Genomic DNA, 25,811 nt, shown 5'->3' with positions numbered 1-25,811 from the left:
ATATATAGGTTCACTTCAAAATCCTGAAAGCTCAAAATCATGAATCTCAAAATCCTGAACTCAAAATCCTGAAAGTTCAAAATAATGAAAACTCATAATACTGAATCTCATAATACTGAAAAACATACAGGACACCAACACTGACTGTATTGCAGCAGAAATATATGCAGAAACATATTACTCATCTACAATTATAAGCAGGGGGAAGCCCCCCTGTACCTCCCATGTGGGGGACTGCACCCCCATCCCCTGCTACTTAAATATATCAACTCTGAGATCGCACTTCACAGAAGAAAATGGCAAACATACCATTACATGATTCATGACTGCCTGTTGTACCTTAGTCATGGTCCCTTTTAATTTGTTATACAACAACATAACTCATCTTAGTGTAGTGAAGTGCAATCTCAGAGTTGATCTATTTAAGTAGCAGGGGGTGTGGGGGGTGCAGGGGGGCTTGCCCCCTTGCTTATAGTTGGTTTAGACTGATATGGTTTATCTTTTTTTTGTTTCTGTTTGTATTTCTGCTGCAATACAGTCAGTGTTGGTGTCCTGTATGCTTTTCAGTATTATGAGATTCAGTATTATGAGTTTTCAGTATTTTGAGCTTTCAGGATTTTGAGTTCGGAATTTTGAGATTCAGGATTTTGAGCTTTCAGGATTTTGAAGTTAACCCATAGATATATAAGTCTACTTGTAAATTTCGAACTTTCAGAATGCCAAATTGCTTATGGTCAAGACCATAAGATCGATGTTTTGAAAGTTTGAACCATTTAAATGGAGATTGCTGTACAGCGTGGAACAGTATATTTATCATTTTCTTTGCTGTAGTATGATCTCTGAGTTGGGCTATTTAATTAGCAGGGGGTGTAGGGGGCAGAGCAACAACAACTAATTTTTTGTTCTTATTTTTTTTTTCCACAAGTATATCAAGAGACGCTGCTTCCAGTAACAATATAGACTGTCCTCCTTAATAGTTCTTACAACTATATGTAGTATTCAATCCACCAGCCAAAATGGGTTGCAATGAACTCACCATTTATTTATTTATTTATTTATTTAACATAAAATAATGAAAAAAGACGGATTTAGCGCTTTCATCTCCACCACGGACACTTCATCAGAATCATCTGCTTCATGTTAGAACACTTTATATATCAATCCATTAATTTCTAATTGGTTGGCCAATCAATGCTGTAATTTGAAAACTTACCACACTTTTAACCCTTCATATTCAATATAAAAACATTTGGTTCATATTGAACCAATTCTTTAAATAATTTATAAATACATACATTTACAAATATAAAATGTTGGGTTTAAGTTATTCAAATGAAATAAATAGTTATCGTTATAAAGGTTATTAAAAAGATTGTTAAAAACTTTTAAAACAGTATTACATCAGGAAAATTTAGGGGAAAAATATACACATATATATATATATATATATATATATATATATATATATATATATGTGTGTGTGTGTGTGTGTGTGTGTGTGTGTGTGTGTGTGTGTGTGTGTGCGTGTGTGTGTGTGTGTGTGTGTGTGTGTGTAACCCCTAATTGTCAAAGGGACAGTGTACATGGGACCACCAGTCATGGTACCTAATAACATTGTTTTCCAATACAAGTTTAAATTCATCAGCAGTCAAAAAATCCATTTCTATTAACATTTTTTCAAACCATTTTAGTCATTCAGTGTGGGGTATAACTGAAAATAAGTCCTTTATGTCTGTATATAAGCACTTTAATCTGAAATTACTTTTTTAGTCACAATGTACTGTAAATGTTATTAGGTACCATGACTGGTGGTCCCATGTACACTGTCCCTTTGACAATTAGGGGGATATACATATATATATTTTTTTCCCTAAATTTTCCTGATGTAATACTGTTTTAAAAGTTTTTTAACAATCTTTTTAATAATATTTATAACAATAACTATTTATTTCATTTGAATGACTTGTACCCAACATTTTATATTTGTAAATGTATGTATTTATAAATTATTTAAAGAATTGGTTCAATATGAACCAAATGTTTTTATATTGAATATGAAGGGTTAAAAGTCTGGTTAGTTTTCAAATTTCAACATTGATTGGCCAGCCATTTAGAAATGAATGGATTGATATATAAAGTGTTCTAACATGAAGCAGATGATTCTGATGAAGTCTCCGTGGTGGAGATGAAAGCGCTAAATCCGTCTTTTTTCATTATTTTATGTTAAATAAATAAATAAATTGTGAGTTCATTGCAACCTGTTTTGGCTGGTGGATTGAATACTACATATAGTTGTAAGAACTATTACGGAGGACAGCCTTTATTGTTACTGGAAGCAGCGTCTCTTGATATACTTGTGGAGGATTTTTCTGTTTTTCATTACCAGTTTCTTATTTTTTTTTTATTCAGCTTTCACACTTTCAAAACATTGATTTCATGGTCTTGACCATAAGTAATTAGACGTTCAGAAAGTTCAAAATTTAAAAGTAGACCCCTACATATGTATATATATATCTATATATATATCTATATATATATATATATATATATATATATATATATATATATATATATATATATATATATATATATATATATATATATATATATATATATATAAAACAAAGTAACATTCCATGTGAGCAAATAGTTTTTCATTTGCTCACAGAATATGGACCAAAAGGAGCAACTCACAAAACAGTGACCGAGTAATAGCAAAAAGTAGAAAAACGGTGAGTCATTGCTAGTGCTGAAATAGAAACATTACACACAATGATTGTTGCAGGTTTTCCTGTTGTCAGTGATGAGTTGCAACACTGACCAGTGGTTACTGAACCACTTAAAGGAAATCAGGTTTCAGGCATACTGAGTTCCAAAGATGTGGCATCCCATGACCTTAACACTTAAGAGCACATCATGCAAAGTCAGTTTTGGGCAGTTATGTGTAATACATTTCTTACAGGTATTCTAAAACAAATCTTGGGTTGTTTCATTCAGCTTAAGCACAGAGCTTGCCTGGCCAAAAAATACAAAACAGGGTCAGCTCATTAGCAGTGGGCAACAGCCCATGGATCTGTGCATGACACAGAAAGTTTACACCACAGCTGTTACCAGAGACTTGGCAATATGAAGGCGGGGTATGGTGGCAGGATTTAAAATGATTGTTTCTATGTCAGGGAGATAGCAAAAACTGGAAGAAGAAGAGACAGATGGGCATATAGTACTTTTTCTGCTACTATATATGAATACCGAGTCGTTAGGGTGGGTAATGGCATGTATAGTCACTAACAGTGCTATCAGGACATGCAACATGTATTTGGAATAGGAGACAATGCTGACTGACCTTTTTGATCATGGAACTAGCAAGGTGAAGTTAAAGAGGATGGTGGTGGTGTATACAGTGAGGGCCAATGACAATGGGGCATGGCATCAGAGGAAGTAGGTGGCAAGAGAAAAGTGACGAGTGACTGCAATTTCTATTAGACAAATGGCAGAATAGATGGAGGATGTCAATGCTGGAATGTACAGCAACTGTCTCTTCATAGTTTGGAGAGAATAGAGGCTCACAAATCCTTCAGCTACTCCTGGGACCAAGGAAGCATGGAGGGCAAGACAGAATGGTGTATAGATGCTATTGTGGCTGGTAGAATGACAACACAGAGAGTTGAGGAAGGAAATTTTTAGATCACTACAGCAACTAAGGGAGAAATGGTATATGCAGAGGAGAATTGCAGACAATGTGTAATAAATATTGCAATCAATTGGAAGTTGGTAACAAGTGTGGAAACAGAGATAAGCATGAACTCTCAGGTCTACTGCTAATGGAAGTATCAATAGGGAGGGTAGTAAAGTATGGTGACTACTGTCTGTAATGATATCATAGGAACATGGAATGGGGCAAGGGCAGTGGGTCTGTGAGCACCGCTGCTCTTACTAAAGACATGACAGAATAGGGAGAGGAGAGAAGATATCATACAGATAATACTGCTTATAATGCAAATGTGGTATCTTGGGAGGAAGAAGAGCAGGGGATGTGTAATCACTATTGCTTTTTGTGTTGGACATAACCAAATGGAGAGAGGAGGGTAAAGAGTGTATGTTTACTTCTAATAATAGGAATATGGTTTTGTGGTGAAGGGGGCTTGTAGACATGGCTGCTGCCAGGGCTACCAACTGGAAAATGCATGGGAGATGCCCAGACAGTAGCGCCACTACTGTGGGCATGACATGAAGTGAACGGTTGTGTACTGCTTGTACAGCTGCACAGACAACTACATATGTTCTGTGCAATGTAGTATACAGGTAATAACTTCATAATAATGTGCGTTCTGTGCAATGCAGTATACAGGTAATAACTTCATAATAATGTATGTTCTGTGCAATGCAGCATACAGGTAATAACTTCATAGTATATCAAACTCTAAATAGTAAATACTTGCAGAACTTTACAATAAAATGAAGTATAGTGGAACCCAACTCCTCTAAAAGCCATAAGAGACATCTGCATTTGCTTGTATTAATGGTGTTCAAATAGGCAAGGGACAACACTAGTACTGATAACTATCAACAAGGAACACACATAATCAGTGTCTGCATAACTTGAAAAGCAAGCAATCAGTATAGTATGAGCCACAAAATTAAAAACAAAAAATTGGTTAAATCATGCATAATAGTATTGGGCATATCAAAGGTCAGGATATGTATACATGATGGGTATTATAAAATTAAACTCAGGACATGTACATATTTACAGGAATTAGAAAAGACAGCTTAGGACATGTATCCTACATGTATTAGAAAATAGAACTCAGGACATGTGCATCCTATAGGTGTTAGAAAATGGAGCCTATAGGTGTTAGAAAATGGAGCTTATGACATGTGCATCCTACAGGTATTGGAAAATAGAGCTTTGGACATGCACATCTTTCAGTTACCAGAAAATGCAACTCAGGTCATGTACATCTTTACAAGTATTAGAAAACAGAACTGAGGACGTGCATCCTATAGTACTGGAAAATACAGCTTATGACATGTCAATCTTTACAGGCATTAGAAAATAAAAGTCAGGACATGTGCAACCTACTGGTATTAGTAAATAAGCTCAGGACATGTGCATCCTGCAGGTATTACAAAATAGAGCTCAGGGCATATGCATCATACAGGAATTTTAGAAATCTAGCATTGGCCCCATCTTCTACTGTTTTGTTTAAATTAATGAAAGATAGTTCAACTTGTAGGCTACATGCATAAACCTGAGACTACAGAGGGAAGTTGGTAAGAACTAGTCCCCTAGGTTGTATTTATTAAAGATAGTCCATCTTAATCAAAATGCCAGTGTATAGCCCTTATTTTTGTAATAATTCCTTTTACATGTATAAGATTAGAGCACCATGTATTGGATTATTGTCAATGTAATTTTTATGTATTATTGGAAATGTTTTGGTTTTGATCTCAAACAGGGGTGTCAGCACATCAATGTGGGCTTCAAACGAATCAGCACATTTGAACATCTTCTTCTCAAAGATATATATTGCAGTGTTATAGATCAAATCCCATAGATTTTCCCATCTCTTGCTGGTGTCTGCCAGCCAGGCAGGGCAAGGCCACTTCAAGTGCTTGAAAAAAATTGTATACTTTTGAAGGGTCATGAGTCTTGCCTATGTCAATGTGTGGCCTTCCTTCCTTTTTAGAGTGAAAGAACCTTTGCATCTGGTTGTTTACCTTACTACACACAAGCAAGTGGCAGTATCACAGTCTGCAATGTGGTAACTGCATTTTACCCTGACACAACCTAAACTGCTGTGTTTGGTGAGGACAAGATTAAGTTGGTGCCAATGTTTCGATCTTGGGTGTCACCATGAAACTTTGTGCTGGAACTTGACATTGAGGAAGGTGTTGGTTAAGCAGATGTCATATTGGGAACAAAGATCAAGGATGTGCTGTCTGTTTTCATTCATCATTTCTGTTCCGAACTGTCCCAGACAGGATGGCTAGCTGTGATGGTCATTACCAACTCAGGCATTAAATTTGCCAAGCATGAATAATGGTTCACAGGAAAGGACCTCAGTGATGACTGTACTAAGCTTATCAGAGAATTTGTTTTTGACTTCCTAGGTAGTAGTTAAAGTAGGAGCGTAGGCACTGAAGGTGTTGACCATGGCCACTTATGTCTGTGGCTGAATTTTCAGCAATCTCTCATTTCCCATATATGGTGGTATGACTGAGCCAAACAGGTTGTTTCTGATTGCAAAACCAACACCATGTTCCCTGGTCTCTTCTGGAAGCTTCCCATGCCAGAAAAAAGTAAAGTAATTGTCCCTGAGACATCCAGTGGATGGCAGCCATGTTTCCTGGAGAGCCACAATGTCCATCTACAATATGCTCCACTTGTAGTTAATGACTGCTGTCTTCCAAGCATCACTGATGTTCTGTAGATCTTTCATAAGGTCTAGAGTCATCATTATTATGTTTTATGTGCCTAGCCTAAAGGCTGGTTTATTTTGTTGCTTTTTTGTTTTTCCAGGTTTGTGGTTTATGTTTCACCTGTTGCAGGTTCCCTAAGCCCCATACACCCAGTGGAGCAGGTGGACAGTGGCAAGGCAGCACTTATTTGTCTGGGGCAGTGCCAAGCTTAAGTTGGATGGCAGCTGCCCAGTGAGAAATAAGGGATCTCTCCACCCATTGGAAGCACCCCCTGGCACCCCACTCTACACCAATTGAGTGCATTGGCTTATTACTGCTTCCTGTGTTGTGTCACTGCTCACAAAGCAAAGCCGGTGTGTCCTCTCCAAGTCAAAGGTCTAGACAAGTGAATTTTGAGGAAACAGCTGATGCACAGCAGCAGGTTCCCCCCTGCACACCACTGATGTAATCTAAAGGAATAGGCAAGGCCAGTACAACTTGACAACAGTGTGGTCACAGGAGCTGCCAGAGTGAAGTTGAGTGCAACCTCAAAATGCCTTAGGGGTTCCATCTCTAGATTTTTCTTCAGGGTTTACTCACAAAGCCTTCCCCATGACTAGGTATTGCTGCAAAACAGCAGAGGTTTTAAATCAGAATTTACCTTCTCCTAGGTGGGCTGCCTTCCCAGGTTGACAAGTCTCACCTTTCTGAAGCAACTGGTTTTAAGGAACCATCCACCCCACCTTTGCCCCTTCTCTTGGCAGTACAAACAGTTTCACTGGACTTAGAAGATAAGCCACACATGAAGGCCAGAAGCTTCATAAAGAAGAGACACATGCACTGGCTGCATGCAGGTCCTTGCCTAATGAGGAGAACTTGCATGCACTCCAGTATGCTTGGAGTCAAGTGCAGTAGGTAGCTTGATGGTATGCAAATGATTATTTGCTCCAACTTTTGCTTCAAGATTCAGTAGGCCGTGGACATTGATAACATGCAAGAAATGTACGACAAGATCAAGCAAGCCATCTTTTTATTACAAAAGAAGTATACCTCAATTAGGTTGGCCACAGGTGGGGTCTTGAAGGGCAGAACCAAGCAGATGGAATGCTGGGTAGAACAGTACTCACAGCTGTGTGTCAGAGAGACCATAGTTACAGGGAGAGCCCTGAATGCCATTGAGCCTTTGCCAACTATGACTGAACTTATTGCTGAGCCAACCCTGGCAGAAATGGTAGTTTATTGGCCATTTGGGCAGTTTTTCCATCTCTTTCAACTTTCTGGTTTAAAAGCCCACGTTTGTACTTGTTTCCTACCTATTCCTGTAACTAGTCTAGTCCAGATACAGATTTGCTGTATCCAGGACTGTTTGTCAGCTTCTGAGCCCCCCAAGCCTTTCTGTGTTGGAGGGAAGCCTTCTAGCTTATCAGTGGGAGTGGTAAGCACTAGGTGGCCTATCTACCACAAGAGTGGTTTCTGGCCCAGAAATTGTAGTTTATTGGCTGTTTGGCAGTTTTTCCATCTCTTTCAACTTACTGGTTTAAAAGCCCGCATTTGCACTTGTTTCCCATCTTTCCTGTAACTAGTTTAGTCCAGATACAGATTTGCTGTATCCAGGAGTTTGTAAGCTTCTGAGCCCCCCAAGCTTTTCTGTGTTGGAGGGCAGCCTTCTAGTGTATCAGTGGGAGTGGTAAGCACTAGGTAGCCTATCTACCACAAGAGTAATTTCTGGCCCAGAAATTGTAGTTTTTTTGGCCGTTTGGGCAGTTTTTCCATCTCTTTCAACCTTCTGGTTTAAAAGCCCACATTTGCGCTCATTTATCACCTTTCCTGTAATTAATCTACTCCAGATACAGATTTGCTGTATCCAGGACTGCTTGTAAGCTTCTGAGCCCCCCAAGCCTTTCTGTGTTGGAGGGAAGCCTTCTAGCTTATCAGTGGGAGTGGTAAGCACTAGGTAGCCAATCTACCACAAGATCCAGGTACAGATTCTTAGTTTTTGCACTTGAATTTGCTTATTTGTGCTCAGCACTTGTTTATAACTTGTTGTTAGCACTAAATAAGCTACAAACTACTACATCACTCAACCTTCCTCTTTACCTAGAGAAAAACAGCTCTTATACTCACTTTCCTCACTTGTCTAGGGGAAAGTAGTTTTTTATTCAGGCATGTCCAAACGTCAGCTCCCAGTGTTCTCTCCAGTCTATCTGATGAATCTGGGCATCTTGGGGCAATGTAGCAATTGCCTCATGTACACAGACAACCCTCTCCTCCTTCCACCCAACACCACAACCTGTGAGAGATACACTTATCTAGCCAAACTGGAGGTAAAGTTCTCTCCAACCAAGACTGAACTTGACACTCAAGAGGAGAAGGTAAACACTTGCACCACACCACACTCATCACATAGTCCCACTAAACCTACACCACCAAAATCCACACATAGAAACACAAAAACATTCACAGATACTCTCAATAATAATCTGCTTAAGGAACAGAGACCTCCAAAGCAGAAACACAAGCAACCTCCACCCCCCAACACAGCCCAAATGACACATAGCCCACAGACTCAGTGTGCCAATAAACCACAGCCCATAAGGCAAACCAACATACCCAACACACTAGTCATAGGTGACTCTATAGTCAGGCACACTGATGCCCCACTCTTGGTTAAACAAGGAGAAGGTTACTGTCAGCTGCCTGTCGGGTGCCAGGATCCGCCACATAACCCATGCACTCAGGTCACTCCACAATTACAAATATGACTCTGTCATTGTCCATGTTGGTGTGAACGACCTCAGATGTACCTCCCTGGACTACATGAAAATAGACATGAAAGTGCTCTCCGATCTTGTAGCCCAGACAGGTATGACCCTAGCCCTGAGTAGCATCCTGCCATTGCCCAGAATGATAACGCAGTACAAGGACAAAATGATTGACTTCAACAATTGGCTAAGCTTCTTGTGTCATTCTAAGGGGATCCAGTATCTGTCTGCCTGGGGTGACATGGTCAACAGACCATGATGCTTTGCCAGAGATAGCCTGCACCTGTTGCCCCTGGGATTCCAGATACTGGCTAAGGCTCTTGCCGCCCCTATAGTGCCTTTTTTTTGGCAAGGTTCAAATGACAAATTCAGCACAGTAACAGGAACAGTCAAGTAAAAACTGAGGGTAATGCTACTCAATGCTAGAAGTCTAAATGTCAAAATGCACTCACTTGAGGCACTCCTTAAAATGGAGAACAGTGATGTCTGTGCAGTGACTGAGACCTGGTTCAAGGCTCTGGAGAGCACCCCTGCATTACCAGACTATAACTCATACTCCACTTTTCAGCCATCTAACCTGGAGCAGAACACCAAAGGTGGAGGTGTGTCCATATTCATTAAGGATATCCACACCTCCAGGCTAGTTGCGCAGCATAATGCATCCAAGGTTATCCAAGTTATCCAAGTGCAACTAATTCTGGGCAAAACTGCAATCCAAATTGCAGTTTGCTACAGATCCCCCACCATGCCCCAGGATTCCCACTCCTCTTTTCTTGATATACTGGAAAATATTAGGGTTCAACCAAACACCCTAATAATGGATGACTTCAATTACCCCACCATTAACTGGGAAAACTACTCATGTGCCAACTCCTTCACTCAAAGCTTTCTGGAATTCATAAATTCCAATGCCCTGGATCAACTTATTCACACCCCCACCAGGGGCAGCGATATCCTAGACCTAGTCATTACCAACATGAGTGACCGGTGTTCCACACCTTAAATCAACTCCTCGTTGGTCAGATCCAACCATAAGCTAATCACTCTAGATATCCACATCCTGCCCACACCCACCATTAAGGAAACCATGGTAAAAAATTTCTCCAAAGCCAACTTCATGCTTCTTAAGACAGAAGTTGCGAACTTCATGACACCCATGCAGATGGACAATACAGTTACGACTGCTGAATCCTACACAAATGCACCCTATAAGCACTTACACGATTGCATGGATCGTGCTATCCCAAACAGAACCAAGACGCTATCCTCCAAAAAATGAAGCCAATCTTGTGGTCTCCTGCCATAAAGAAACTCTACAACAGAAGGAAGAAACTGTTGCAAAAGAGAGTAAAATCCCATTAGTGGAGGAGCTCCTTGGTCAGCCTCAGTAAGAAGCTGAGATCCCTTATATGATCTTTCAAAGCTAGCTGTGAAAACAAAATCACCACTGATTCTAAGGGCAACCACAAAGCATTCTATAGATATGTCAAGAATCTCAATGGCAACACCCAGATCTGCTCTGAGTTACAGCACAACGGCACGAAAATTACAGAACCAACTGATATTGCCAACATCCTGGCAGATAGGTTCAGTGCTAACTTTACCCCCCTCTCACCCCTAAAGGGCCCATATCTATACAGGAAGAATGCAAAGTCCCTGTAATCACATCTATGCAGGTAAAAGCTGCACTCTCTAAAACCAAAAACACAGCATCCATGGGACTGGACAACATCCCAGGCTGTGTTTTACATGAACATCAGAATAAACTGGCTCCCCACCTAAGCACCATGTTCGATCATAGTTTCACGTCAGGCTTTGTGCCCACTGAATGGCACACAGCAACAGTTATCCCACTCCACAAAAGGGGAGCCACTACTGATCATGGGAACTATCACCCTATTAGCTTGATGACCCTGGTCTGCAAGGCCATGGAACGTATCATCATGGAACTCATAAACAAAGACATTGGTAACCTTCAAACTCTGGACCCCACCCAGTTTGGGTTTGTGAAAGGCAGATCATGCTTTCTGAAACTGATTGAATTCTTTGAGGCAGTCACCAAAGCCATAGACGATGGTAAGGTGGTTCACACAGCTTTCGACACCATCCCACATTTTGGAATTACAGCTAAACTCACTAAACTAGGTATAAATCTGTATGTCACAAGATGGGTTGCCAACTGGCTCACTGATAGAACCCGCACTGTAAAAGTTGCAGACTCCAAATCTGACTTCAAACCAGTGACGAGTGGAGTACCACAGGGTTCAGTCCTGGGACCTCTCCTGTTTGGTATCTACTTCTCTGAAGTACAGGCTAACACAGAAGGCCTCTGGCTAATGAAGTTCGCAGATGACTGCAAAGTAGGAGCTATAGTCGAGTCCCCAAATGATGTGGACATCCTGCAGAAGGGCCTCACTGAGACAGATGCCTGGTGTCAGAGACATGGCCTCAAGCTCAATGCCAAAAAAGTGCATTGTCATCCCCTTTAGTAAAAACTCTGTACTGATGAACTACCACATAAACGGCAGTCTACTTAATGCTGAATATGTGATAAGAGACCTTGAGACCCAGGTGGACAGTAGTCTCTCCTTTGATAATCACATTGCCACAGTAGTCAGGAAATCCTTCTATGTGGCAGACCTCATCACAAAAGGGTTCTCATCCAGGAAAAAAGAGGTCATTGTTCCCCTCTACTTGGCACTCATTAGATCAATTATAGAGTACAATGCCCCTTTTGGAATGTACCTCACAAGACATCTGCAGCAGCTGGAAAGGCCACAGAAGTACTTCACAAAGAGGATTACTGGCCTCAAACAGATGCCCTACACTGACCATCTCAAAAAACTCCAGCTTTACTTTGTAGCATATCGCTTACTCTGAGGAGATCTCTGCCTAGCATAAAAAGCTATGTTAAACCCAGGGCTGTTGGACATGCTACACCTTAAGAAATCCCAATCCCTCCGAGCTGCACACTCTAGGACCTAAACTTTGTCATCACAATAAACAGGACATGCTGGAGAGATAGATTCCTGTCCCAGAGACTTCCTCTATCCTGGAACAAGCTACCCATCTATGTCAAGCAAAGTTCCTCATTAGCACTCTTCAAGAAAAATCTTGATGAGTGGATGGGAAATAGGAAATACATCCCGGGGATTACTTCTGTGTCTCTGCTTGACAGGGGCACAGGAAATTAACTTTATTGGGTGGTGTAAGCCAGGGAACCTTGCTGGCTAATCTTACTTAGACCCTTGGGCCGATAGCCTAGCACCTACCTATGATGCACTAAAAGCAGTCTCTTCTGGAGAATCCCCTGGGAGAGATAATATTTCCTCAGAGATCCTTAAATGTGCTAGTGGTATCCCAGTCTCATAAATGCATGCAGTACTTTGCCAATACTGGAGAGAAGGTAGTGTACTGCAATATGTGAGGGATGATGTCATAGTTACTATCTATAAGAATAAGGGTGACAAAAGCAATTGTAACAACTATCATAGCATCTTCATTTTCTGTACCATGGGGAAACTGTTTGAATATATTGTCTGAAGAGGTTCCACATTCTTGTAGAGACGGTTTACCTTGAGTTTTAGTGTGGGTTCAGAGCTGAATGGTCTATTATAGACATGGTTTTCACCTACAACAAAAGTGCAGGGAGCAGAAGAAACCTATGTATATTGCCTTCATAGATCTGACTAAGGCATTCACCTTCATCAGTAGGAAAGGTCTGTTTGTGATTCTGGCAAAGATCAGCTGTCCTCCAATGCTGCTTGGCATTATCAGTGCCTTCCACAAAGGTATGAAGGGGACCATCATGTACAACAGATCTGTATCTAAACCTTTCAAGATTCTCAGGCAAGGAAAACAGGGGAGTGTACTAGCTCCAACATTGTTTGGTATCTTCTTTTCAGTTCTGTTGAAATTTGATTTTGAACCAGCTACAGAGGGTATCCTTCTGTGAACCAGAATGGACAGCAATCTCTTCAAACCATCGAGGCTTAGATCGAAGACCAGGGTGCTTAGGCAGTGTCTAAGGAAGTTCCTGTTCGCTGATGTCTCAGCTGTTATGGATCACACTCAGCAAGAACTTCAATCACTCAGACTACCCAGGTGATGGGGCAAAATGTAAGCAATTAGTCATCGATCAGGGTGAGTGACTCTGAGCTGGAGGTTGTCCACGAGTTCATGTAAATAGGCTCTACAATCTTTGACAGCTTGTTACTTGATAGCAAGATCAGCAAGTGCATTGAAAAAGCAGTCACAATGTTTTCCAAGCTGACAAAGTGAGCATGAACTAATAATAAACTCACTGTACACACTAATGTGCAGATTTACACAGCCTGTGTTTTGAGCACATCACTGTATGCCCGTTAATCATGTACTCTGTACTCAAAACAGGAGCAGCTTCTCAATGTATTTCATATACGGTACCTTATGGCATATACTTGGTATGTCATGGCAGGACAAGATCCCCAACAGCACAGTGCTTGAGAGGACAGCCACCACCTCTGTGTTAACCCTCCTGAAACAGAGATACATCACTGGGTGGGTCATGTCTCATGCATGATGGATGGATGAATATTAAAAGATCTCCTTTTTTGAGATCTGGAGTCTGGAAAGAAGCTGAAAGCGTGATCTAAATTAAGTTACAAGGGCATATGCAAGCAAGACCTCAGAACTCCCTCCATCAGTGGGAACACCTGGCATTCTCTCACCTCAGAAAAGGTTGCCTGGAAATGGGAAATGAAGGAAGCTCTCGCTATGTATGAAACCACCTTGTCAAGGAAAGCAGAGATGATCCTTCAGGAAGATTTGTGTCTGTGATACCAGACTGCCATCTGCCTACTGTTGCTCAGAATGTAGATTGGATTGCACAACCACAGAAGACACAGCTCGAATCAGTCCAGTGAGGGCACAAACCAATGATCCTTTAGGGTCGAAAGATGCCTACTTTGGTTTTGTTCATGGTTTTCTTCTTATTGCATTGCATTGATGTGAGTTGGTTATAATTGTTAATAAAACCAGTCTGTTATAATAACACAAAAAAAGAACTTACCAAGGTTAGGTTTACACATGAATTCAAGTCATGTGATAAACCTACATGAATTCTTATTGATAACATGCAGATTCTACCTTCTAAAGTGTGTGAAACAGGGATTGATAGCTGATAAATAAGTATTTCATGTCAATTAGAATTTTGGAGGAAGACGTTAAATCTCCTATTAAATAGCAGAGAGCAAGACAAAAAATAGCCAGAGATGTAAAGTGGCTTAGGGTGCTGTTCCAGGAGCTGGGATTAAAAAGAACAGTGAGAATTATGAGGACAGTAGATATGTGATCATGCTAGGGAACTTGGCATTTGAGATAAGATGAAACAGAAGCTAGGTTAAAGAGAGAATGCAACTGAACTGTATGGTTTTAGTTTGCATCACAGCCACTCAAACTATTTGTATACCTCAGTCTTGAACTGCTTCCATGAATATGCTAATAAACTGCTGACAGGGAAAGAGAGTTGGCAAAAAAAAGTCCATATTGAGACTAAGTTCTCACTAACAAAAAGAACAGTATTGTATTTTGGGATCTTGCTATTTCCACAAGTTTAGTGCTAGAAGAAAACAGAGAACTATTACACATGTAGCACATTACCAGAATAGCATGGGATGAATATGCAGCCTTATAAAGCAGCTTACAGAAAAGCATTATCTGGGAAGGGTCAGTGAAGGCTGAGATAGACAATGATGCATCTTGTAATTAGTGCGAACTTCAGAATGGGCAGTATTATGATGAATTCTCCTGGAATAGTAATGACGGTTACCAGATACTTTAGCCAGGATGGCTGAACCAAATTATAATTATGGCAAGAGGAGCTCTGATGCTACCTTTATCTTAATAATATTCTTTAGGAAATGTTTTAGCCATTAGAATGATCCCAGCAGCTAACTGATTCTAATAGTTATAGTCAGTCTAAGCATGCTCCTAGGCACTTAACAGACATAATTTCAAATATACTGTCATCTAAGGCCACAATATATAGCTGTTGTTACAGGACATGAGACAATCATTGTTTCCATTTTTTGTGATTCTGAGTGTGAATATGAGTGTGATGCTTGTGTTGACCAACCACTATAGGATATTACTGAAGGGAGTCTGAAGCTGAGGGACAACTTGAAGTGTTATCAGTGTAACTGAAGTGACTCTGAAAGATCTGGAGCTGGGTTTCATGTTGAAGTGTTAGTGTAACCGAAGGGATATGCTCAGTAGTGAAGGGTTGAATTGCAGCATTAGTGTACTGATGAAGCATGTTCCTGCACATACAAACTTCTGAATATAGTGAAAGGATCAGGATAGGAACTAAGATTTGAGGAACTCCAGCTGCTACAAACTGGTAGGAGGAAAGTGAGGAACTCCATTTTACCGCTTAGACTGGCCCAAACAGGTAGTTTTTTACATAAATAAATTGTGTGTCTTTCAACCACAGTTACATCATCTGCTCAGTAGGATGGTGGCATCTATGGCACTGATGGCCTTCAACAGATAGCATAACCGACTCCTGTTGTTTGTCCTTTACAAAGGTTACTGTTCATAGTTGGTTCATAGGTGTATACTAGGCTAACAATGACTGGGGCCTTTATAATCCTAGTCATATCCCAACAATTATGGTGCCTTAGAAGTTATTTTAAGGGATGTATGTTAGTTGGGGCATGATTTAATGGTTACCTCTGTCCATCAGAGACAGATGTCAGACCAGTGGCGAATTTCTGATTTCCCATCCACTGTTGCAGGATGTACTTGATTAGGGTTAGGAAAAGGTTTTGCTTCACATGGATGGGAAGCCTATTCCAGAGAATGGGTATTCTATGAAATACATGCCTGTCTCTCCAACATGTCCTATTTAATTCATAAGCAAAGTTTAAATCTTTAGATCTGGTAGTTCTTTCTTTAACACCTTTACTGAATTATCACTTGTAACATAGGCAAATTTACATTTATATAAAAGTAACCAAACTGTATTAACAAATTCACATTTACAAACATTATACTTCACATATATTGCTGTATATCGTATAACTTAAGCAACATTACATAAATTATTCAGTTCCTATCATTTTTTTTTAAACAAGAAACATCTTTATTAAATCATCACTTACAACATAGGCAATAATACATTTATATAAATAAAAACAAACAACACCAGCCAATACTAGTTGCAAATATTTTACATGGTGCTGTTCATTTTGTAGAAATGTAAAAGAGCCATCAGAAGGATCCAGGGCTGCCTTGTATGCCAGGTGTAAATTACCTCTCAGCAGTCTGTAGAAGTACAACAACAGGGATTTGAGGTGATCCACATTGTGTTTACTTCCTGTATTCTTTTTTTGAGAAACCTCTGTGGATGTTCCTATTGCTGCATGTGCCTGGTGAGGTACACTCAGAGGGGGAGTTATACTCAATGACAGGTCTGATAAGGGTTGAGTACAGTGGCATATTGAATTCCCTGGACCAAGATGCCATGCCCTTACTTATAAGATGATTGGAACAGAATGATTTTCATACTACCTTAGACAGGTTAGTTGAAAACCAGGTTACTATCTACGAGAGTCCTCAAATCCATGCCTTCTCTGTCTACCTTTAGAGGTGTTTTATTAAAGAAGTAGTTTTCCTGGTAGGTTGACTTCCCAAATGGTAACCACTACAGCATCACTACTAATAGATGATCAGAATAAACACTACATACTGGAGCCACTCTGGCTGTTACTGTGATATGGCATTTGGTGCTGGTGGTGGTGTACTGTTTCCTTAAAAAAATGTGAAAAATGCTTTGTAGGGACAGAAGCTATGGTGAGATGTATTCCCTACTTGCTAACTTTTATCCCAAAAGAGAAATTGAAGGGATTGACTTCTTAGGCCAGGAGGAAAATATGTCAAACATAACTACCACCTCTCCAAATGAGTGTACCTATTTACAATTAAATTGCTTTTACATTTTTGACTTGTGGAACTGAGAAACATGTGGAACTGCATTGTCACTATAAATCATATTACTGTAGTGGTTATGTTTTGTTAATACAAGTATTCTGGAGCCGGACAGCCACCTCATAAAACAATGAAAGATACCATAGCAACACTAGAAGGTGGGAGATAAAAACAAAAATTTAGAATGACTGGTTGTCATATAGTTGACCAACTTTCTAGAATATGTATAATGAAACTGTTGGCATTTTCTGTGAGGATTTTATTGTTTGTAGAGTATATGTTTTTCAGTGTTGTACTTCCATTTTGATAGGAAATTGTGTGTGTGTGTGTGTGTGTGTGTGTGTGTGTGTGTGTGTGTGTGTGTGTGTGTGTGTGTGTGTGTGTGTGTGTGTGTGTGCGCACGCGCATGTGCATGTGTCTGTGCAAGTCACGACCACTTGAAGTTAGGAAAGAAACATGGCTGACTGAACCGTTTAAACGGAGGTGATGAAGAGAATGAGCAGCTGCAGTATTACATTTCACTTGATTGTATAATGCACAGCAGTTGATAGAGCAGGGAATGAATCACTTTTCTCTTGTGTAGTTCTACCTCATGTTCTGGTTTGTACAACTGACATGCTATCTTGTCTTTCAGGATTCGGTTTATAAGCCACATAACTGACTTACAGTATGAATACACGGCTATGTTTCAATGAATGTTGAAAGGGCCTCATCTAGTTTTGCTAAAGAAGTTCATTCTGATTTGCAGATTCAGAATATTCTTGCAATAAATGGTTTTGTCGATTAAAAACTCAAAACCTAGTGGATGATGCAGTGTCAGATGCCTTTGTTTGTGTTCATGGGGTACTGAAATCTGGCACTTTTTGCTCATCTGACTAACTTGCATTAGTTGTCACATTAGTGAGGGTTGAGTTACCTACCTGTTGACTAATTCTTTTCCTCAGCTGCATTGGTGTCTTGGGAGTATTACTCTGGATACTATTAAGGTATTGTCTTTAAATCATCTAAACTTTGTTGTTATGATCACAGAAAAATGATTGCAGACGTTAGTAGTTCTATTGGTATGTTAACCACAAAATCTACCAAGAAAAGCACTGGAGAAGCTAAGAAAGTTCTTTTTTAGCATAGTTAAAATTTAATGATGGTTATTCGTCCCAAAGATTTCATCAGAAATGATAAAATACACTTCCAAATTACTTTTTTCCTTTGAGGCTTTCTGTGAAAAAGATATTAGAAGTATGTTACAAAATCAAAACAGGAAAATGTTTTATAACTTAAAGCTTAATGAAAAGAAAGCTCTGAATGAACTTATTTCGAGGAAAGAGTTAAGGTTTATGAAGGTGGATAAGGGTGGGGCTATTGTCATAATGAGTTCAATTGACTACATAGAAGCTATGGAAATTATGTTAGCAAATGTATTAGAGCATAGGAAAGTCAAGAAGTCTGAAATCGTTAAAAGTTATGCCTGTATCCACAGTACATTATATGACATGTTTATGAACTCTGAAATAACTAGGGAAGTGTTTGAATTTTGATGTGTGGATAATCCCAGGGTGGGTGTGATGTTTGGAATTCCCAAACTTCACAAAAGTAGTGAAAAACCTCCATTCTATTATATCAGCCTCAGGAAGTTGCACTGACTGTATTTCTTTGTCTTTAGATTCAGTGTTGAACCCACTAGTTAAGCAGCTTCCTTCTTATGTAGCTGATTGTTGGGATTTTTTTGGACCAGCTTAGGTCCTTTTTTTCTTCCTCAGAGTTTAGGTTGGAAAATTTACTGATGTTCACTGTTGATATTGTTTCCATATTCACTTGCATCCCTAAAGATGTTGAGGTTGATTATGTAAGATGGTTTATGGGGAAGCATACAAGTTTAAGTAACAACAGTATTATTACTTACACTGCTTTGTTAGATTTATTATTAGATAACAACTTCTTTTTGTTTAACAAGCAATTTTGTAAACAACTACAAGGGGTAGCCATGGGGGTCACTGTTGGCCCAACCTATGCAAATTTTGTCTTAGGTTGGTGGGATATGGAAATACTGCCACACATTGATTATTCAGAACAAATTATATTTTATAAAAGATTTGCAGATAACCTGTTCTTTATAGTTTACAAAGACAATTTCAATGTCAATGAGTCTGTGGAGCTTTTAAATGCTAGTACTACATTTTTAAAGTTTGTGGTGGCGGAAACAGGAAACAAGGTTTCCTTTTTGGATGTTAACTTGATAATGGGCACTAATAAAAATGTGTTTTTGAGTAGTATTCATCACAAGAGTACATTCTATAACAGCTATGTCCATTTCAAGGGTTGCCACCCTTACTCTATGAGAAAAAATATTCCTAGAAGACAGTTCATTCGAGCATCTTGAATGATAGTGGAAAATTCTGTTTTTTGAAGGAAATTAACCTCATAAAAAGAGTTGTTTTTGGAAAGAGGTTACCCTGGAGACCTACTTGAAAATATGGCTCAAGAGATCATTCATAGGAGACCAGATTTTCCTCCTCTTTTGCTAAGAGGTTTTGTTAAAAAAGCTCAGAATATAGCATCTAGTGACACACACACACAAAAGAGAGAGGGGCAGAAGGTCCCAGATTCTGTTTAGACATGAATGTAGACAGTAATTACATCCGTCAGATTATTAGTGAGAATTGGAAAGTAGTTACGGGTAATGCAGATTTATCTAAAGTTCTTGGAGAAGGCCCCCATTTTGTTTATATCGAAAAATCAAAATTTTAAACATGTGTTAGAAAATAATAACTTTGAGCCAACCCTTACTTCTGGTGAAACTGGGGGTATGTTCAAATGTTCAGGTTGCAGGGTATGTAGATTTATTTCTGAGGGTCCTTTTGTGTTTCTGGAACATCTACAGTTTACTATACCCATCCCTGGAAAATTGAGCTGTGGTACAACAGGGATAGTGTATCTTGCGATGTCATGTCTACCAGAAGATTAAGGAAACAGGCTTTAGAGCACTTGTATGCCATAAAAACAAAAAATAGTAATAATGCCCTTTTTAAGCATTCTTTGACATGTTCTAACTGGAATAATTTTACTTTTTCTATAGTGGAAAATGTTAAATGTATCCTCAGGGGTGGGGATTTTAGAAATTATGTTGAACAAAGAGAGGCAGAATGGCAAATTAAACTTGCTTCTTATTTACCCCCCCCCCCGGTCTGAACGATATGGTGAATATAAAATGTTTCTTAAGAAATAGGAAAATCACTAAAGTGAATACACAGGGGTGAATGCCCTTGTGTTTTAAAGTGTGTTAACTGTGTGGACATTTTGAGAAGCAAATTTTTTGTAGCATATCTTTAAATGTTTTTATGTATTTCATTGATTTAGTAATGAGATGATCTGATTGGTCAAATGTTTTTGAATGGTTTAAAAGTGATTTGGAAGTATATGTTATCATTTCTGATGAAGTCTTTGGGACAAATTGTGAACATTATATTTTAACTACGCTAAAAAGGGACTTTATTAGCTTATCCACTGCTTTTCTTGGTGGATTTTGTGTTTTTTTTTTACTGTGGACACCTGGGCCTGCTTGTGTGCTGCTTTTCTCCTTCTATTGGTATGTTAATGTACCCAGGGCCATTTGTTCTGGTTTATTTATTGCTTCTTCAGAGGTGTGATCCGTTGTTGATCATTGCTTTTATGTCTTACTATGCTGAGCTTGGCACAAGCATTTGGGAAGCATAGAAAGGTATCCCAAACTACAAATAAGTGTTATCAGTACCTAGAAGAGTGATCATATGTTTCCATTGTATATTATTAGAATTTATTGTAACCTGTCAGAATCAACATTTCTCACGGATCTAATTCTGATGACGTACTGTTGTCCTGGTCAATGAAGCAGTTAAGAGACTGTAAAGATGGCGTGATCATCAGTTGTACAATCTGGCATGTTATCTGACAAAATAACATTGTGTAGTTTATTGGTCCAAAGCCATTCAATTATCCTTGTTGTCCCTGTATGTTGCTCATTTCCAGTAAGGAGTGAGACAGGCAGTGTCGGTCCATGTAGGTTGTAGGTATAAACTTGGTCTCCTGTTTCATACGGCTACCATGGAAAAGTAATATAACACATAGTAGATCACCAGAAATAGTTGTAGAAAGCCAATTATGCATACACTATGCTCCACTTTGTGTTAGCATACTGTTAGTGAGAGGTACAGTCAGGGAATGTTAATATAATCGTTAGGATTAAAGGTATTTCTGAATGTGATTGGCTTGTATTTTTTGTCTATGTGATTGAGAGGTGCAAAGAGATAATACATCACTTGCCTGCTTATATGTTTGATAATTTCAATAAGACAGGTTCTCTTAGGATAAGGTTTAACCCATGTTTCTGCAATGCACAAAATGTTCCTTTTGCACTTGTCTTGTCAGCACTGTGTCCAGTATGCACAGGCCGGAGAAGCCTTAGCTTTTTAGATACTCCAGTAGGGCTAGAGTCATTTATTGCATCCTGTGTTCAGGATTTCAATGGATGTGATGAAGGAGAAGCAGTGATGTATCAGACAGATGACTAGCTGCAGATATACAATTCACATGATTGGCAAGAGAAGTCTCTCAATGAGAAAGATACATATGAGACTCGTAGTTCCTTCCAATTAATCTATTTTTGCCTAGTGTTGGTGAAGTACCTACTCCCAGTTCCAACTCTGCCTTTTATAAACTTAATTTTACTCTACGGTTATTCACATGACTGGTAATATATGGTCAGTGGAGGGTGTGCCTGCCAAATTGTGCATAAATATGCCAATGGAAGGAATACAAAGCAGCAAAATAGTCTCCTGGTAGTCCGGTGACAGTGGCTCTTCCCTTATACCCATCCAGCTGTGTGTTGCGATAATGAATGACTGACTTTACCTCTGTCTTCAACAACACTCCTAACACATTTGCCATTACAATATAGTTGCCAAAGGAAGCAAAGAAATGAACTAAAGCTTATTCATTTAAATCAGCAGCATACTCATCTAAATCATGATTCATTTACATCAATGGCATTTCATACTTCCGTGAAACTTATTCCATTGAAGTCCAACTGAATTGTCAGACATACTGTAGTGCCTGAAAAAGTAATTACTGTTCATGTTTATTTATGCTATGTCCTCCGAGACAATAAGATTTCAACAGCCATTCACTAGAAATTCTCAGGGTGTGACATAATTTATCAGGAAATGTGAAAATAAACCATATTTATTGTGCACATGAAAAAGCTGGCAATACGTATATGTAAATCTCATATACTGTAAGGACACTTTTGATTTAATTATTAACTGCCTTTCAGAAAGGGTGCACAGTGTATAACAAATAAATAGAGACTGTGCTTCTGCCAAAATTAGAATCTTAAATGCAGAGATGCAATGAAAGGATTCAGCTAACAGACTGAAATATGATAAGGGAGAGCGCTGTGCTGTGAAAACTGTTGCCTGCAGGAAGTATTGTATGTTTGAATAATGTGTGAAGCTCACACTTTTCACTACATTCCAAGGTACAAGTTCAGAGGGCAATCCCATACTGAGGATGATTCATGGCTAATGTATTTTTATGAAATCTCTGAAGAGCACCCTATGGTTTTGTCCAGTAATACGTGCTGTGGTGTCTAATTTATGAGTGCTGCTCCTGAAGAACTATGTTTTTCTCATATTCATGTCCTTTTACAGGATGGATTCTCAGGCATTTTTTTCACACACACTAGAGTTTTAAGCAGTTGGATTTCACACGAGCCTACAGCATATAACTCAGAATGCAGAAGTTAACATGGTAGCACTGCCCAGCACGTAAAGGCACTGGTTCAATATGTTAAATACATATTTTCTTTGTATCACCAACTGCTATATATCTCTATATGTAGAAGAATTTAGGAAAGAGCATAACTACTTTAACAGCAACAGCTTTTCCTCATACTTCCAAACTGTTTCTTGCATTCCAAAAATACTTTTAAATGAAAAATAAAATGCTATATACCAACATTTATACAAAGAAGACAGAAGTCATAGCCATATTAGTTCACTGGGAGGTGGTCTATATGTGAAGAAAAAATGTTCCATGGTGTAGTTCATGATAGAACTCATGGTTTAATGCAGATAAAGATATGCAAATACCCAGATCACAGGTTATTTGCAATGACTATGGCAATGCAAAAGCCTGTGTGAAGGAATGCCTACCTTTTGAATGTTCTTAAAACAGGTGAAATAATGGCATGTGAAGTATAGCTAGGGCAGGGTGAGAGGGTCACTTGCCCTGGGCGCAAAGGATAGGGGCACAATCGGCCATCCTTCATCATTATTTCTCTTTCTTTATTGCAATACTGGCTTTTAAATGCCAGTATCATATCTGCGCTGAAACCATAGCACTGCAGTGCTTCATTTGTGGTCTAAAGAGTAGCAACTGTTTGCTATATTTGTAGCAAGCAGTTTTCTACAGTTTAATAGAAAAAGTGCTGTTTTTTAGCTAAGAAATGAACTGCATAGCATTCAGTGAAGGTAGGTATAAACTGTAGCAACTGTTTTATTTTTTTTTTTGCTACATTTGTAGCAAGCAATGTGCTGCAGTTTAAAAGTAATTTATTTTTGAATGGATATATGTGCAAAGTAGAAGGAGGTTTGAGGGCAGGGCACAGAAATGGGACTTCGGCTGAGGCAGGAAGAGGGGGGTGTCATGCATCTGGCCATCTGGTTGGTTTGCCAGTAGAAGAAACCATAGTTGTGTGTGTGTGTGTGTGTGTGTGTGTGTGCGTGTGTCTGTGTGTGTGTGTGTGTGTGTGTGTGTGTGTGTGTGTGTGTGTGTGTGTGTGTGTGTGTGTGTGTGTGTGTGTGTGTGTTTGTTGGAAGAGCTTTTGGGGGGGTGTGGATCTGACTGTAATAAAACAACCTTTAAACAGTAGAGATCAGCTTAACACAGTGAAGTATATTTTTTTCTCTCTTTACCAAAAGTGCTAAGGGGTGGGTGCTGGTTTGTGGTACCAGCAAAGGGTGCTGGTAGAGCCATATATACCTCTGAATGACATGTAGTTAAGGCAAGTAGTCCTCAGCTCAACAATTTAAATTAATTTTTAAGAAAAAAATAGTGGTTTTATTATATTGTCTATAGGGGGTGTCCTTATGTAAACACCTGGATGGTTTTATCAAATGGTGTGAACTGGGAAGACAGAAGAAAGAGCCCACGGGATGCACAAAAGGAAGAGATAAAGAAGGTTGTTCTGGAAGAGGTTGGAGAGGATGAGTATTATATTTTGGTGGGGAGCAGATGACCTATTTCTCAATATTTTTATTTTTTTATATACAGAAATGTTTGGGAGGGAGGTTGGCTACGGGGTCTAGGAAAGAGGATTAGGAAAGGAGAGAGGTGAAGAGGAGTTGTTCTCATGTGCACCCCCATCCACAAAACCTCAGAGTTTTCCACTGCCTGATGACTGTACAGTGGAAGAAGTTGATGTTGATGGGGTGGTGGCCTGTGTTGGCTTGGTGGTCAGAGCCAACTGGGGCAGCAAGTCTTGCACCCACTGTACAAGATCCTGCATGGGCCAAAGTTGTCTCTCTACTACCCACTCCACCATCTCTTTGACCAAGTCCCAAAGCTCATGGTCTGCATGGCTTCCAGGCTGTGCCATGCTAGGGTGTCTACAGGATGCCCCTGGGAAGGCAGAGTGAATGTTCCCTGACCTGGGAAGAACATGCATTGGCTGCTCCTGGGACTTCTGGATCTGTACAAAGAGGACATAAATGAGAGAGAGAATGAAAAGGATTCAAAGTCGTGTATAATTAAAATAAGGAAAAGGTAAAGAAAGAGTAGAGAAACAGCAGAAATGGAGACAGTAAACTGATAATTTGTTCACACAACAATATATACTTTATTAATAGTACTTATGTAGCATATAACCATCTTCATACATCACTATATAATTTATTAAGATTTCAATACATAAAAAATGTCCATGAAAATGTTATTTGAAAGCCTTTCATAAGCAGCAGAAGTATACAGAATAGCAGTTTATTTCACAATCGTAATCTAGGATTCGCATATGAAATGTTAACAAATTTCACTGAAATGGACTGGGGTCTATTACTTCTGCTGCTACATTTTTGTATTAGTTATTTATGGATTTGTACTTAAAGATAAAAGAAAGCAAGTCTACTCTTGTTAAACAGATTGGTTAGGTTAATGCTAAACTTTATTATAGTCACATGTTTACTATTTGTATATTCACAAGGGATCTCGCTGAGACTGACTAGTCTTCTACATTCTGGAACGACTGTATTCAGTGTCCTCTTCAGCTGCATAAAGAAGAAAAAAAGGAGGACATAATTACTTACCTATCATTTATGCATATGTATATTTCTAATATGCTTATATTTATTAATCAACAAATTACAGTATTGCCTTAGGTACTTGTGATCTATCACTAATTAGAAAATGGGTGACCTGTACATCAATACACTGATTGGAGAATGAATGCTCTCCAGCAGGGTATTAATCTACAAGTAATGCCCACTGAAAAATGAGTCTGTCACTTCACAGCAGCATATCAAGCTGCCATGGAGCTCAGACTGGAAAAAAAAAAAAACAGCTGCCATTATTTTACGCTCATTAAGCAGTAGTTCTGCTGTTTGGCGAGCGTAAAATGTAAAAAAAAAAGAGAGAGAGAGAGTGTGTGTGTGT

This window comes from Protopterus annectens, chromosome 2.part0 (genome assembly GCF_019279795.1).
Source record: "Protopterus annectens isolate FY-2018-M chromosome 2.part0, PAN1.0, whole genome shotgun sequence".
Taxonomy (NCBI): domain Eukaryota; kingdom Metazoa; phylum Chordata; order Ceratodontiformes; family Protopteridae; genus Protopterus; species Protopterus annectens.
The sequence above is the reverse complement of the archived record's forward strand: the minus strand, read 5'-3'. Positions refer to the sequence as shown.